The following is a 15,758-nucleotide window of genomic DNA, read 5'->3' on the forward strand; positions in this document are numbered from 1 at the left end:
TAAGTTAAATTAGTGACAGGCCGGTCCATAAATCGGACAGTGAGCATTTGCGCCACAAATTTATGCCTCATATTTCGCGCTAAACGTTCAGTAATTGGAGAATTGTGGTATACGTGAAATATACGTAAGGGTGGCGAATGTTTATTGCCACAGTGGCTGCTGCTTCCACCCCACACCCTGCACTTGGGCAGAAAGGGTTGGTAAGAAACAGACTCCTCTTTGAATGGTCCTGTTATCAAGGACAAGGCTCGAAATTGCTCAAATTATATCATCTTTGGGTGCAATCTTCATAAAATTTCGTCGGAGTGTTTTCTGCGTTTTAAACGGGGTTCTTGATGGCTTTTTTAATCGCTGGTTATGCTTCGGAAAGGGTAGAGCAGGGAATATTTAATTTTCGGTAATGCTTCGTACAAGCATTGCATCCTTCAGCACGTCTAGGGTGGAGAAAATAAGTATTTACTGCTGAATTTTGAGAGAAATTATTGCATTAATTCCAGTTCGTTTGGTACAATTATCATTTGGAATTGAAGAGAGAAAAGTTTCAAACTATGATGAAACTGTTTATTTTGGGGTACATATGAGGATATTCACCATGATCATTAGATTTTGCTCTTGACTATACTTGTGCACAAATAACCGTAAATTAGGTTGATTAGGTTTTTTTCAATCATATGTCCCCCTATGGAGGTAAGTGCTGCTGATCATTTTAATTACAAGATGGAAATAATTTGCTCCCTATACTCACACACTGTAGATAGAACAAAAAAAGCTAAAGAAAACCCTCCGCCAGTTACATAAAGATTAGAATAGTCCTTTACACCACTTGTGAAAAATTCAACATCACAAAAGAAACGTCGAAGTTATAGCTAAAATATTGAGAAGAAAAAAGTTGATTGCCAAGGCAATAGTTCCATAGCATTGTATCCAAAAACTGGCAGCGTCCTTTCGAGGTGTTGACCTAACGATAAATGCAGCGTCAAAAAACTTGTAAGGCCCTTTACTATTTCCAAATTCTTTGCCAAAAATTTTGTGTGTCCGATGTTCTCACCCTGTACAGGCTGGGCCAAATTCGTTGTCCACTGAGAGGATCTCGAGAACTATGGCAGCTAGAAGAAAACGGATGACATATTCTCGAGCTCTTTTTCAGAGAAACAAAGAGTTATTATCAAAAAATGTAATTTTGATGATTTCTAAAAGTTCTCATAAATTTTTTGTCTTTGAAGAGCTGAAACTTGAACCATCTACAAGCCCTTTTTCACGTAGAATTCACTGATGAGCACCAACAATTTTTTCAATTCGAAACATTAGCCGAACTTTCGTTTTTTTAAATGCAAACTTTCATTGACTTTGTTATTCTTGAATTGGAGGAGAAGGTTCTGTCAGTAGAATCTACGTATAAAAGTGACTTAGATGGTTCAAGTTTCAGATCTGTAACTTCAAACACAAAAAAGTTATGAGAACGAAGTCGCCAATTTTTGTTTATAACTCAAAATCTAGAAATGATAGATTAGTTTTGTTTTCAGATTTGGATTAGTTATAAAAAAAGAGTTCGAGAATGTGTTTTCTTCTAACTACTGTAGTTCTCGAGATCCCCTAAGTACACAACGAATTTTGCCCACCCTATACAGGAAGAAAGGGTTTGAAAAAACACACCCTGCTCCAGTGGCATATGGACAAAGCATAATGCTTGGTATCTCGGGGTTAAGATCCAAAATCACCAAAGTAATGTCGAAGTTATACTCAAGCTTAGTTAATTTTTTAGCTGTCCTCCTTCATTTGCTGCTTAGTTCAGTTGGGGTCAAATTTCGCTATTCTTTGGGAGGGAGAATACGCGAAGTCTATAAAAAATAGATACAGAATGATCAATTGTCGTTTTATTGAAAACTTCATGACAAAAATCGTAACAACATATACTACTAATACTACGCTCAACGATAACTGATAAAAAAACTCTGTATTTTCGTAGGGACGTTAAGTGAAGCAGTAAATTTGGACGACCGAAGTGTTTGCACAATTGGAGGAGAATTAATGAATTCTTCATCGGAATACCGTGCATCCTGTTCCTCAGCACGGAATCGATATCCGACAGGAAGTAGGGTGATTTGGAAGTTTGACGGTTATGTGTAAGTCTTCTCAGACGAATCACATTTTGTACTAATGGCTTCCCTCGGACGTATAACGATACAGAGAACTTTGGTCGTTTGTTGCGAACGCAATTATCATATATCTGACTGATATGACACAGAAAATGGCGCGATCATGCAAAATAGAGAGACGGGAGTCTTCATTGCCCCTTTCAAATCAACCGAGAATAAAATTATTGCGACTGATATTAGTTTTCTTACGTAAAGTTGGTAATTCGGTACTTCTGCCCTGCATTCACTCCCACTAGTGCTACTTTTTGCGAGGATGAACGTAGATATGGGGCATCTGGGGTGCTCTTTCGTTACGCGCTTCATGCCCATCTTACTCTCTCACAGAATAATGTATTTTGGTTTATTTTTTCCAATGAGAAATGGGGAAAGCACTGACGTATGATTTTTCGCGCAGATTCATTAGCCACTACTACTGGACCTATTTGACCCTCCGAAAGAAAATGCATGAGAAAAATTTTTTTGAAGAATTTGACTGCCATATGAATAAACAGATTTTCTTTGGGAATATTTTTTTTTCTTCTAGATAGAAATACGATCTGCACAAAATTCCCCACAAGCTTTCTTATCGGTGCTATCGACTGAGTTCCAATGGGGAATTCTCCTCAATTTGGGTTATCACAGCATATGCAAGTTTCAACTGGTTAATTATGCGTTTCATTCATGAATTTTCCAAATGCACCGCAGAAACTATTCAAAACCATTCTTCAAATATGAGGTTCTAAAATTTAAAGCGCTTCGTTTCAAGTTTACGATTTGGCAACAGCGCCTACTAGAAAATTAAAAGAACAATGGCTTGTTTATAAAACAGCAACTGTTGATTTACAGCCATCATAAGGCGCGTACTCACTGTCGAACTTCAACAGCAACCGGCCATATAAATCCCATAAAAATTTACGACCTTCCTCGTTCGTCGCAGACTTCATAGACAGCCATCTTTATCTATCTTATCAAGATAGTGTATCTGTTGTCCTTTATTATCAACCCATATTTCAGTCGATGTAGCCAACTTGTGCAATAGAAACGAAACGTTTTAAATTTTAAATACCCATTTTTATTTTTCATTTTTAAATTTTAAATTTTTAAAATAATTTTTTTGGGAAACGGTTGAAATGGATATTTCGAAATGTGACGTTTCGAAGATATATCATAAAAAATACATTTTCGTCAGACGGAGTATTCCCTCTTCTTTTGCGCCTGTATATTTTTTTAATATTTAGAAAAAAAGTTGATTATTATTACTCAGAAACCATCGATGACCGTATTCAGCCCATTAATCTATATGTATAAGGCTCTAATATCTATTATTTTGTTTGAATTGACTATATTGATGACCGATCAGCGATGAAAATTTACTACCTTTCGATTGATTTTTGGTGTTTAGTAATTATTGGTTGCGCTTGCGCATACTTTTCAGTTAGTTCGTTCGCATTCGCCATTTTGTCAACCCATGAAATTTCGGGATTTTATAGAGAGGTTTTCTTCACGAATATTCCATAGTAAGAGTTTCGGGGTCTCAATATTAGGTAAATATCAAAGGTTAACAGGAATGAAACACACAAAAATGGCGTTTTGTCGCTTCTCCCATATGAAGTATTCTACCCGATTTCTTGATGGAAATTCACAGGGTGTTTCGAATTCGTCGAGAATATAATCTGCGTATAAATCAATTCATGTCCAATAATCAATTTTACGGCCGAAACAATTACTGGGCATTCCAACCACTGTGACGTTCCAGCCACAATGGAACGAGTGAACCATAACTGCTGCAAAAGGTGCTCCAAAGAGAAATGTGTCAGTAATAAAGATAGGTACGAAAAGGTCCCGCCCATTTCTTTAAATCAGAGACACGACTTGATATGATTGCAAATACAAAGAGCGAACCATAGAAAAACACCAATAAATAACTTTATCGATGGAACGATCAGAGAAAAATCTCAATTAAAGTCTCTCGATTAATTATGAGGCAAGTTCCGGCTGAGATCGCATCAGAGATGATTTACAGAATCCCGGAGCGGAGCACTCGGAGTCACTCGCATAAACAGAATGATTAACTGGATGTCAAACTAAAGAAATAAACGTAATTTATAGGGACGGGAAAAAACTTCACAAACTTATCAATACAGCCGCGTTAATAACTGCCTTTAATGACAGGGATGTATGTCTTCTGTGGCCGTTCACGCCAGGCGCTCATTCTGTGCTCTTTTCACTCTTCGCTGCTCGCCCGGACACCTGCGTTGCAATGCCCTGCCTACCAGATACAGTCACAGAATATCATCGGCGATTTGAGGAATCACTTACGGGGTCAGAGGTCACTCAATGCCGACAAATTTAATCCGTTCTCTTGCTCTTGTAGCGTTAGTATTTAGTGTAGACTAGACTGTCAAACTTGGCTACCTTCTCCGTAGAAGGGAATTTCTGCATTTCAGCTTACAGGGTGGTTTTTGTCTTGATATTTTGGTCAGCCGCTACCTGCAGAAATGTGCTATGAGGCCATTATTGAAATTGGCATTATTAACATCGTTCCAAAATTTTTATACGTCTTTATGCTAAATCTGAGTTTAAATATAACATTGTGAAGTTGGTTACTGAATTTTTTTAGAAAAGGTTTTATGTAGATTTTTCAGAAACAATGCTTTATGATTTTATGGTTTACGTGATGTATTTTTTCAAGGCTCATAGTGCTATGCTGTTTATATTTGCTAAGGAAAAGTGAGACTTTGTGAATCCCCATTTAAAAAATGCATTCATTAAGTCATGAGGCTGAACTCTTTTAAGATGAAGTTAAGGGCGTCTCGATCCCCCTTCAATTCGATGAGGTGAACTTTGGTGTCTATATATTAATGTGTGAAATTCTCAACACAGTGACATCGGCGATTCAATTTTCTATACAGGGTGAGTCGTTCACTCGTACAAATATTTGAACAGTACATTCTAGAGGTCGAAAGAAACACTTGTCTCTTTTACAATTTTTTTAATCGGCCCGGTTTAAAAGATACAGGCTGTTGAAAAACCATAAAAAGAAGATATTTTCTGTTCTATCTCACAAACGGTTTTATCGAATGGAATGAATTTCGGGATATAGTTTTTCATTTATTTGATTCATCTTTTTCGAACACAAGGTATCACCCACGTCTTTCAGCTTCCTCATTATGACCATAACGTACCATAAAAATACCAAAAAGTCAAAGAACCCAAATCTTGAAACTAAGTTGGATGCTATCTAATGAATATTTGAATGTTTTTTTAAAAGAATTTTTTCATATTTTCTCGTATAATGCGCCGTTTTCGAGTAATTTTATGTTCAAAAATTAAGTATCTGTGAAATTTTAAAAACTGGGTACTTTGGCTGAATACAAATCTGTTTAAAAGATCCACAGCTATGTGTAGTGTCATAGATTCAGCTTGTTATCCTAGGGGGAATTTTGTTTCTCTAAGGGTGGCATTGCTCATTATGAAAACTTAAAATGGCTATATCTTTTTATCAGGGCCGAATCGGAAAAAATGGTATAGGAAAAAAGTGTTTTTACTGAGCTCAAGAATCTTATGTTAAACTGTTTATACGAGTCGAATACTACCTAACCTAACCTAACCTAACCTAACCTGTATACTGCAAAAACTTGCATGAACTACTGAAAAAGAAAGTTTATATATTCAGAGGCAGAAAAAGTTTTATACAATTTTCAATTGATTAATTTGGCTCAATAAGTTCAATATACCTATGCAATGTCGTAGAATTAAAATATGAAAAAAAGAAGGGACAGACCACTGATTTTACCCAGATCATGAGGAGTAAAAAATTACTGTAAGTGGATCCTCCAAATGAGCGTCCAAAGATATTGCCGTAATTATTTTTGTCGCTAAGTTGACACAACTGTTTTTGCTTGTTACGGAACTTGTCATGATCAATTTAGAAGGCCCTTCAATTTCAAAGTCTACTTTTTTCCCACTATAAAGGGACTTGAATTGATTACGAAACTGACCGTTATAACAGTGCCTATCCTACAATTCTCACGATGGATAAACATTACGAACTAAAATCAGTCGCAAATTTGGCATTGTGAATGGAATTTTGTGCAGGATAGTGTCTAAGATATTAGATATATATTATGACACTGATGGTGAATCGACTCTATATCAAAAACACATGCCGAAGTGGCCGAAGACAACAGATTTCAAAATTAAGCCTTCTAACTGAACAAAACCGGTAAAAAGCACATCAAAGTCGATCAAAAGAGAGGGTGATTTACAGGTGAGCTATGAAAATCTTATAGCCATCTGAGCATTAACCGCAACTCGAGAATAAACATTCTGAAAACACAACGAACAATGTTTTCATTCGCGAAACACCAGGTACTATAAAACATCTGCCGTGTTGAAACGTGTAATAGGAAAAGTTAACTAAGATATATCCATAATGAGGAAGAAATATAATAACTGAAATAAATACCCTTTAGATTCCGTTTCATTTACAATAAATTTGTTTTGGATGCGCTTATTACTGAGGTAATGTCTGAACATTGTGAATATAAATACCAGTGGAGGAGGAGAAAAGAGTAGAAGCTACCTTCTCTGTCGCTCACCTTGTTAATCTGAAGCCCTTTAAGCACTGCCTGTTTCTCAGCTATATTTCTCGAGAAAACGTCGAGTTTTTATCCCTCGTGAAAAAGTAGACAGGAGTTTCTCATCCGAATTCGTTGTAAAACTATGAGACAATTTTCCACGAAGAAATATATGTGGCCAGAAAGAAATGAGCTAGTGGAAATCATTGAATTTGGAGATATTTCTTATTCAGAGTTTAGGGATGACCTTACTAAGGTGAAGTTGGGTTACTACAACATATACAACAAATGGTTACTAAAACATTTGAAAGGAGAAATTCCAAATTATACAGAGTGAGCCATTGAAAACGAAACAGCGGTTTTGTAGCGTATAAAAACGCTTGGAGATGTCGATTTTTCATTCCAGGGGATCAGCTTCTAAAATCAAATGTAAAAACGTATCGTTTCAACCCTTATGGCCGGTTTCAAAAAGCGTTGATTCTCCGACAAGCCGTTGATCGAGCTTAACAAATGAATTTGATCCGAGAATCAACGAGCTGATTGCACCGTCTGATTCCCCATCAAAAAAATATGTATTACAAGTTCAACCCCAACATTTTGATCAGGAAGAAGATTGAGCATTTCAGCATAGATAATGATTTTTGTGTCATTCTATCCATTCATTTTCGAAATATTAACATTTGAATTGGACTACGTTGATTTTCCCTTCATGCATGTTGTGCAAATCCATCGCACTGACCTTAATTATGGATAAAAAAGCAAACAGTATCTGATAGTATGGCCATTAAGGATTATCGTCGAAACCATAAAATGAATTAGTAAAAATTTGATTGATTCACACAGCATGTTTGACGATATGACCAATGCTGTACGAAATAATAATTTGAATATCTCAAAAACTAATGGATTGAATGTAAAAAAAATATGTTGAAATAAAAATATAGATGTGGTAGATATCACTCACTGCATCTTCCCTATTTGGGGTGGCTTTATGACAATAAGGATCGAAGCGATACGCTTTCGAGTTTTATGTTAGAAATTATACCCCTGGAATTAAAAATCGATGTTCCCGAACGTTTTTATACAGGATGAACCAGGTTCGAGGGCCTATTAGACGTTTCTGGAGAACTAGACCTATTTGTTCGACATCATCCACTAAGATAAAATATTCTTGAAGACTGAGCCCTTTCAGTATGCCACATCAGCAGTTACAATGCGTTTTATCAATGTACGGTCAGAAGTGATTAAAGTTTTACCATGCCTTCAGCAGTCTCTACGGGTTTTGTGCCCAGAAAATCGTTTCAAATGTTAGGAATAGATTCAATAGAAATCTCTATTTAAGAGGCTTTCCCTCTACCTTCTCACGATTTTCTTCACTATTGCGATTTTAATAGCAGTTGAAGACGTTTCTGTCCGACCAGAGCCATACAATTCTTTTTCAACATCTCGGGAGCTTTTGAATGCACTGTACCTTTTATGCACACGTATTTTTATAAATTTTGTATAGCCTTATACACAGATAAAATTTCTTTTTGGTTCTTTTTTTAAAATCGCAAAACACACAGGAATACTGTACTATAAACTAAGAGTCCGATGACGCCCAAACTCCGCGTGGGGATAGTAATTTGTAAGATTTGTGCTAAGCCACAAAAAGAACTTCGTCTTTCCGAGCTTTTTCAATGATGAATTCCTTCTTGACAGTATATAAATCTCATGTACCGATTACGTAGGTTCTGTACAAGCATAGGTGCTGTGTTCGTATTAAAAGAAGAAAATTCATCGGAGTTCTCCTGATTCGCTTATGGTGATGTCCCGGAAGGCCTTTCTGGCGCAAACACCGTCGTTTTCCCCTGGCGGATAGACATTTGCCTAAAGTATTATCTCATAATTCCGGAGTTGTGTTTAAGTTACACACCGGACTCGCCTTTTGATATATAGAGGGAGGCACACTTCTAATGTATACTTAAGTTATTTAGTGGCAGATGGGGCTCCGGGCATTGCAATTCGACCAACGCGTAGCTTTTCCGGACAGATTTACGAGCAACAACTTTCAGCCTCAGTCATATCATATAGCCATTAGTGATACGATTTACTTGAGACTTTTCAGCACTTTTCAAAGCCAGAAGTGATTCGTTTGATAAATAGACTGGGAATTTCCTCAGTTTTTATTCCGCGCATTGACGCCCATCCGGAGTTTTCTTCATTTTGCCATTTTCCGGTTCGAATGAATGACACGTTAATTTTTGTTGGGCGGGCATGCTGGATATTGCATCTCGATACGTGGTTCATCCAACTCCTGCTCGATGTATTCAAGAAACAAAATAACAGAGTTGTCATGTAGCAAAAATGGAATTTTGGGCAAACTCTCGAACATATAATTTTGTCGAGCGATATATTCGGTCATCCCAATATCTGTTCACAGTAACTCTTGAAATTCGAATAGAATAGAGGATGTGTGCAGTACTGCTAATGAACTTCTTGTGGATAGAATGAAATTTGTAATGAATCTTTTTAGCGCTTGTCCCTAGGACCGAAACATTGTAAAACATAAAAAATTCAAATTGTATTATATTTTATCTTAACATCCGCAAAAACATCTTAATTTATGACCAATGTGTGTTTTACAGATGAAGTTTTCGAACATCGATGTTGTATTTCACAGTATTCGAAACCTTAGGTTTGAAACCAGTTTTCCATCAAAAATAACGATATTACCTAGGATATGACGAAACATAATGCAGAGAACAAAGATTAGAAAGATGGGAAACGAAGCGACTGAAGTGATATGGGCGCCATCTGTGTTTCAAATGTGTTTCTAAGAACCTGAGACTGGTTAAAATATTAATTCGAAAGCCATTTGCAGAAACAAATGAAAAGATTCCAGATGGCCATTTTGATCAATGTGGTTTTGAATGTTTTGATTCTCGTACCGCCTTTTGTTTATCTAGCTGGTTTTAGCTGCTGATTATTGAATTTTTGTTGGTCTAATTTTTTGGTGAAAATCTCAAAGTATCATCCGAAAATCAGTGCATGATGAAGAAATGTGGATTAAATAAAATGGATTTTCCGAAATTATTTTACTTTACTAAGGAGAATAAAAATCTAAGTATTGAAACATGTGACTGGGCCATTCTTTGATTTTTATCTTCAGTGCTCTGAAGTGGATAAAATTTTCAGGGCGTAAAGGCCTGCAAACACTACTGACTACACCATATGTAGTGAACATTTTATTGAGAACTGTTCATCCACGTTAATTGTTGTATGCACTATGCAGGAAGCATTCCTTGAATGAAGGGCCCATTTAGGAGAATTCATGACTTTTATACGTCCATTCAAAGATTCTCAGTTGCTACTCCTTCAATATATTCAGAAATGCAAAAGTTTTATTGTTTTCATTTTGGAAATCGAATGACTATCACATTGTTGTTTGAAAAGTCAAAGTTTTATAAAACCTGCTGTGAGTGTTTTGTTCATTCATTAATCAATTTATATATTGTGTCATAAAGAGACTATGTCATAAAAAAAGCATAAAGAAACTATACTGACGGGCTTATATACAGGTCTTGAATACCTCTGCAAGGTTTTTTTTATTGTGGTTCTGAAAATTCTGTTTTATGATGGAAACTAACATTCTAATCGCAAAACAAAACCATATTTTGTCGCTCAGGATGTTTGTTTTCTGGTCTCAACAAGTCGATATTGAAATTCAATACAAGGAATAGAATAAGAAATTCGCTCCACTCAATTATAAAACAGAAAACTCTTATTTAACAGATTTCCTGTATTGACACTACGTTTTCAGCGCCATCTCATTGTCAAATGTGTTTTCACTGACCAAAATGTAGTCGTTTTTTAGAGATATGAGGGCGTTTCCTATGTTGTCACTCTATAATCTTTGGTCGAGAATTATCGAATATGAAATACCTAAATATCTTTCCACTTATCATGTTTGATTCTAGAATTTAAAGAGGGTTTCGATGCACTGCGACCTCAATATCTATTGTGCCTCAGATTGATAATGACCAAAACCTCCGAATTTTCTTCAATAGTACTAAGTTGACTTTAATTTCAACAAAATCGACAATTTTGTGTCCAGTCTGAAACTGCAGGAAAAAAATTATTATCATCGAAAGCAAAATCTAATTTCTCCCCCTACGTCCAAAAAGCACCATCGTCAACAGCAGGGGTTTAATTCGAATTGGAACTCCATCAGATGAATTCAGGCCGATTTAATCTGTCGGCATGGTTTCCACGAATACCTTTCTGTATTTCAGCCTTCAAAAATATGACAACTGTTGAAAATACCTTGCCAGTCAATACTTGATTAATAGCCGGAGAATTAATATTCCCCTCGACAGTATTTCAAAAATAATGGCGCAGAGAGAATGATTAAAATTCGTTCCAGTTCGGGGAGGATTCAAGGAATTAACTTCGCTCGTTTTCCATAATTCCAAAACATCAGCAATGTGTTTCTAGAGACATATACAAGATATTCAAAAATTGAACTTGAATTTTCGATTTAGGAGCCTTCAAATCCCTTAGGACTAGTTGTACAGTTCAAGTTCAAGCTGAGTTCAAGTTTGAAACCATTACAATTTCGTCAAGTTTCAGAGATACAGAGTGCAATTGAGAAGTACGAGGATGTATTGAAATCTAGTTAGCCTAGACCAGTGTCATGCATAAAAAAAATATTGCGTTACCATAGCAACGAACAATAACTCATTAGAAGTGTCAGTGTGCAGTTTCGGGTCAAAAAAGTAAACCAAAGTTACGCAATAGATTAAAAGAAAGAAGATGTTCTCCGAAATTGTGAAAATCGAAAAATTGGAGTATCAAGTACCTGTATTTAAAAGGGTTAAGAGATAAGCAGATTTACGAAGATACACTTAATAATCTTGGTGATCCATGTCCTTCGTATGCGACCGTGAAAAATTGGACTGCAAGCTTCAAAAGGGGTAAATTTTCCATTGAAAATGATGGCGATGGGGGAAGGCCAGTTTCTGTGTCAGTCCCCGAAAATATTGATGCAGTTCATGACACGATTTTATCAGACCGTCGAATTGGGCTAAAACGGATATCTGAAGCACTGAATATTTCATACGACCGCGTATTATCTTATAGTTCACGTCAATTTGGACATGAGAAAAATTGCTGCAAAATGGATCCCCAAATGTTTGGATGTTGACCAAAAACTTTCAAGGGTAGAAGCATCGCGTTCGATCTATGCTCAATTTTGAAACGATGTAGACTTCTTAAACCGAATTGTTACTCTGGATGAGACTTGGGCACATCTCTACGATCCAGAAACAAAGCAACAATAGATGGAATGGCGACACTCTGGTTCTCCAAGACCTAAGAAATTTCGTGTCCAAAAATCTGCTAGAAAAGTTCTTGCTTCAGTTTTTTGGAATTGCCGATTACCATAGAGTAAGCATGATTGATATTTTGGATAAGGGTAGAACAATAACCGGAGATTACTATTTGACATCACTGACCACTCTACTTGAAAAAATTGAAGAGAAAAGACGCGGAAAGCTATCCAAAGGTGTTCTGTTTTTGCAGGACAACGCCCCTGCACACAAATCTCATGTTGCCATGCGAAAATTTCGTGATATAGGGTTCGAATTACTAGAACACCCCCCTCATTCACCAGATTTGGCTCCATCCGACTATCATCTCTTTCCTCAACTGAAAAAAAGATCGTAAATTTTCTAGGCTAAGAATTTTTCAATATATCCTCGTATCACTTTTGAGGTACGTATAATACGAGAATTAATATCCCCCTCGATAGTATTTCAAAAATAATGACGTATCTACAACTTATCGAAGAAGTTAAAAGTTGTTCTGATATATTTTTTCATCCGTAGAATCCAGTGACGTAGTTGGTTTTTCCTTTCACCTATTGCTTTTTAGTTATGAAGCAAATATATATGTTTTGAATGGAACACCAGATATATTATATTCCTTACTCATAATAAATGAAGTAGGCCTTTCAAAAATATATATTTGTATTCAATTCTTTTCAAAAACAAGCTGAAAATTCAATACATTTTGAAATAAAGGCCTAAAATATGCTCTGTTGGAATATATCATATTGGTGTTTCCACAAATTTAATGATTTTAGATATTCTGAAGCATATTGGATTTGCTAATTGAAATGGAACTAGGGATAATCTGCTGAAATTGCTGCGTTACCTATTTCTTCAATAAGCAATACCTAAGGATCGTTCCTTTTCCTGGTAAATCGCCGTCTCTTTCCTGTGACAGTCTTGAATTCGCGATGCACTTAATCAAAAAATGCGGAATTCTTGGAAAGATTCGTCAGTACCTTCGACACTTGACCCAATATCGACCTTCATATATCTCCACCAAAAGAGTGTCAATGACGTATGGACAGGGGCGGGGAAGGGTGAAGGCAGAGGGGAGCCATTAGCGCACGGCCCATCCATGCATCACCGGGTGACGCCGCAAAAAGGAGACTTCAAATTTACAGCCGCCGGAGGCTTAAAAGTATGCAATAAATCGCGCCCAGCTTAAAAATCCACCCGCCGCTCCGAAGAGATTGGCATTACTCGATATGAACTCACAGAATGTACCGGTAACGTTCTTGTCCTTTTTCTGCGTCCGAAGGACCTTGTTGCCGATCTGAGCTGAATATCTTCGTCTGGTCAGTAAATTCAAGTCACCCTCCTACTGCTGTGAATCATAACAATAATCGATTTATCCATTTCCAGCAATCTGGTACAGATCATAATAGTTGGGGAGCCCAAGAGGGAAATTCAGATTAATATAAGGGGCGATACCTTGGACCCTGTAGAGTACCTCTACCAAAAATTAGACCTGCATATAGGGGGAATTGTCTAGGACAGCCTGTCAGGATAGTTTAGAAAAACGATCATTGTACAGGGTGGGCAAATACCTGAACTACAACGAGATAGAGGAAAATGAATGTACCATTCAGGTCGTCTTTTTTTGAGGAACCAATAATGCCATCTACTGCATTCCTCTTTCTTCTTTTGTTTTTGAGTTATAAGCCAAAATTTAAATTTGGGCGATTTCAACTTTGGTCATTATCTCCGTTTCTGTTTGTGCTAGGATGTTGAAATGAAGACATAATATAGACACTTTTTTTATAGCAATCCAGTGGCGTACTATGATGATGATACTACAGGTTTATTTGCTGAGCTATTACATAAAGTTGTATTTTTTCTTATGAAAACAGTAGTTTGAAATGAAGAATCGTCATTTTTTTTACCATTTCAGAAATATATTATACATCGCCCTCGGTCATTCTAAGTCATTTTAAACTACTCTTTTCATAAGAAAAATACATCTTTATGTTATAGCTCAGAAAATATAATTGTTGGAAAAATCATAGTACGCCACTGGATTGCTATCAAAAAAATGTCTGTATAATGTTTTCATTTCAACATCCTTGCTCAAACAGAAACGGAGATAATGACCAAAGTTGACATTTTTATTTTGATCTATAACTCGAAAACATAAGATAGAGTAATGCAGTTTAAGGCAACCAAAATGTGCCATGCATTTTCCTCTATCTCGTTGGGTTGAAAAAGTTGTAATTCAGGTATCACCAATTTTGCCCACCCTGTAAATACCCGAGCGTGTCAGATTGAGATATATGTGGTTAGTTACATGTTGCAAAGTATATATTCCCTTGATCTAACAATTTAAGCTTGAAGAAAATGTGTGGGAGGGCGCCAAACTTATAAAAAAAAACGTCACGTGTACATTCTCGAGCGCGGTGGTTTTTTTCTTAATTTGAAGCTAATGATTCAAGAAAAACGGGAATAATATAATCCGACAGTCTCATCAAGGCGAAACAATAAAAATTGGCATAAAAGTCACAAAAATCAGTTTCTCTGAATTATCTCCTCTCCTGAGCTCCAAATTGTTTTCGCAATCATTATAAAAGTTGTAGAGCATAACATTATCTACAAATTTTGTCCGAAACAATTTTTTCTGCGTTTGAAAGTTTTGGAGATATATGGCGCGATGAATGTACATTAGACTGGGTTTTTTCATTGACCTTGGCTTTTGGCATGTGTGGCTAAGCTCCTCGCCCTTATCACCCTCTAGCTCGAAAATGGTTAACGGTATGAAAAATTACTTCAGACAAAAATGGTTCAGAATTTCATTATCTACAACTTTCATAATGAATACAGAAAAGATTGGAGGTACAGGAAGAGAGATATTTAAAAAAATGCCTTGTTATCATCTTCGAACTGTCAGATTAAAAAAACCCTCCTGATTAGTGTCAGATTAATGGGTCAACACGTCTGCAACACAGAGATTAACTATCTGTATGAAAATCTGACAAGCTCGAATATGTACAAGTAACGATTTTTTTTGCATTTTCAAAGGACCGCTGTGACCTTGCGTCACGTCCGAATTATCAGTCTCTTGAAAAGTAGCTTCCTTTGGGTCCAATTAACATATACTATAAAAATCTGACACGCTGGAAAAAAAATTTTTTTTAGCGACTTTTTCTTTGAGAAAGTAGCATTTTTCGGCCTTGTCCGGGAAGTACGACGTAATCACGTCGTTGTTAATATGAAAATCTTGGTAGCAATGGTTTTGATAAATACAGTTGATCATTACCATAGCAACGAAATAACCGCTGACAGTTCATATGTAATTGATTGTCAAAAGTTTGCATGTTTTTTGATTTCAATTCTATTCGTACCAAAAAAAAACTCATTATTTTCAACTCTCGCAAACTGTCAGATAAACATGAACTTATTATCAGAGACACGTAGGGCATATACAGTCTGAACATCTGAATCTGACAGGCTCGATTATGAAGACCTGACGATTTTTTTTACATCTTCGAGAACCTACAGACGCTTTTCCCACCGCTGAAAGTGCATATTTCATAGAGCCTTTTTTTCTTTCTACCATCTTATCTTCAAACAAAATTCACTAGGTCTCCACGACGTTCGAGTTAGCATCTTCGGCTCCCCAACTATAAGAATTATCGACCTATCTGTGATTCTCACATTTCAAACCTTTCTTGTCACCT

General features: G+C 36.4%; 1 protein-coding gene across 4 annotated transcripts in view; it reads left to right on the forward strand.

Annotated features, from left to right (window-relative positions):
- Nucleotides 1–15,758, forward strand: part of LOC123313138 (zinc finger protein 780B-like) — a 73,573-nt gene that overhangs the window by 42,578 nt on the left and 15,237 nt on the right. The gene's annotated exons all lie outside the window — the stretch shown is intronic.

Source organism: Coccinella septempunctata, chromosome 5, assembly GCF_907165205.1.
Source record: "Coccinella septempunctata chromosome 5, icCocSept1.1, whole genome shotgun sequence".
NCBI classification, from domain to species: Eukaryota; Metazoa; Arthropoda; class Insecta; order Coleoptera; family Coccinellidae; genus Coccinella; species Coccinella septempunctata.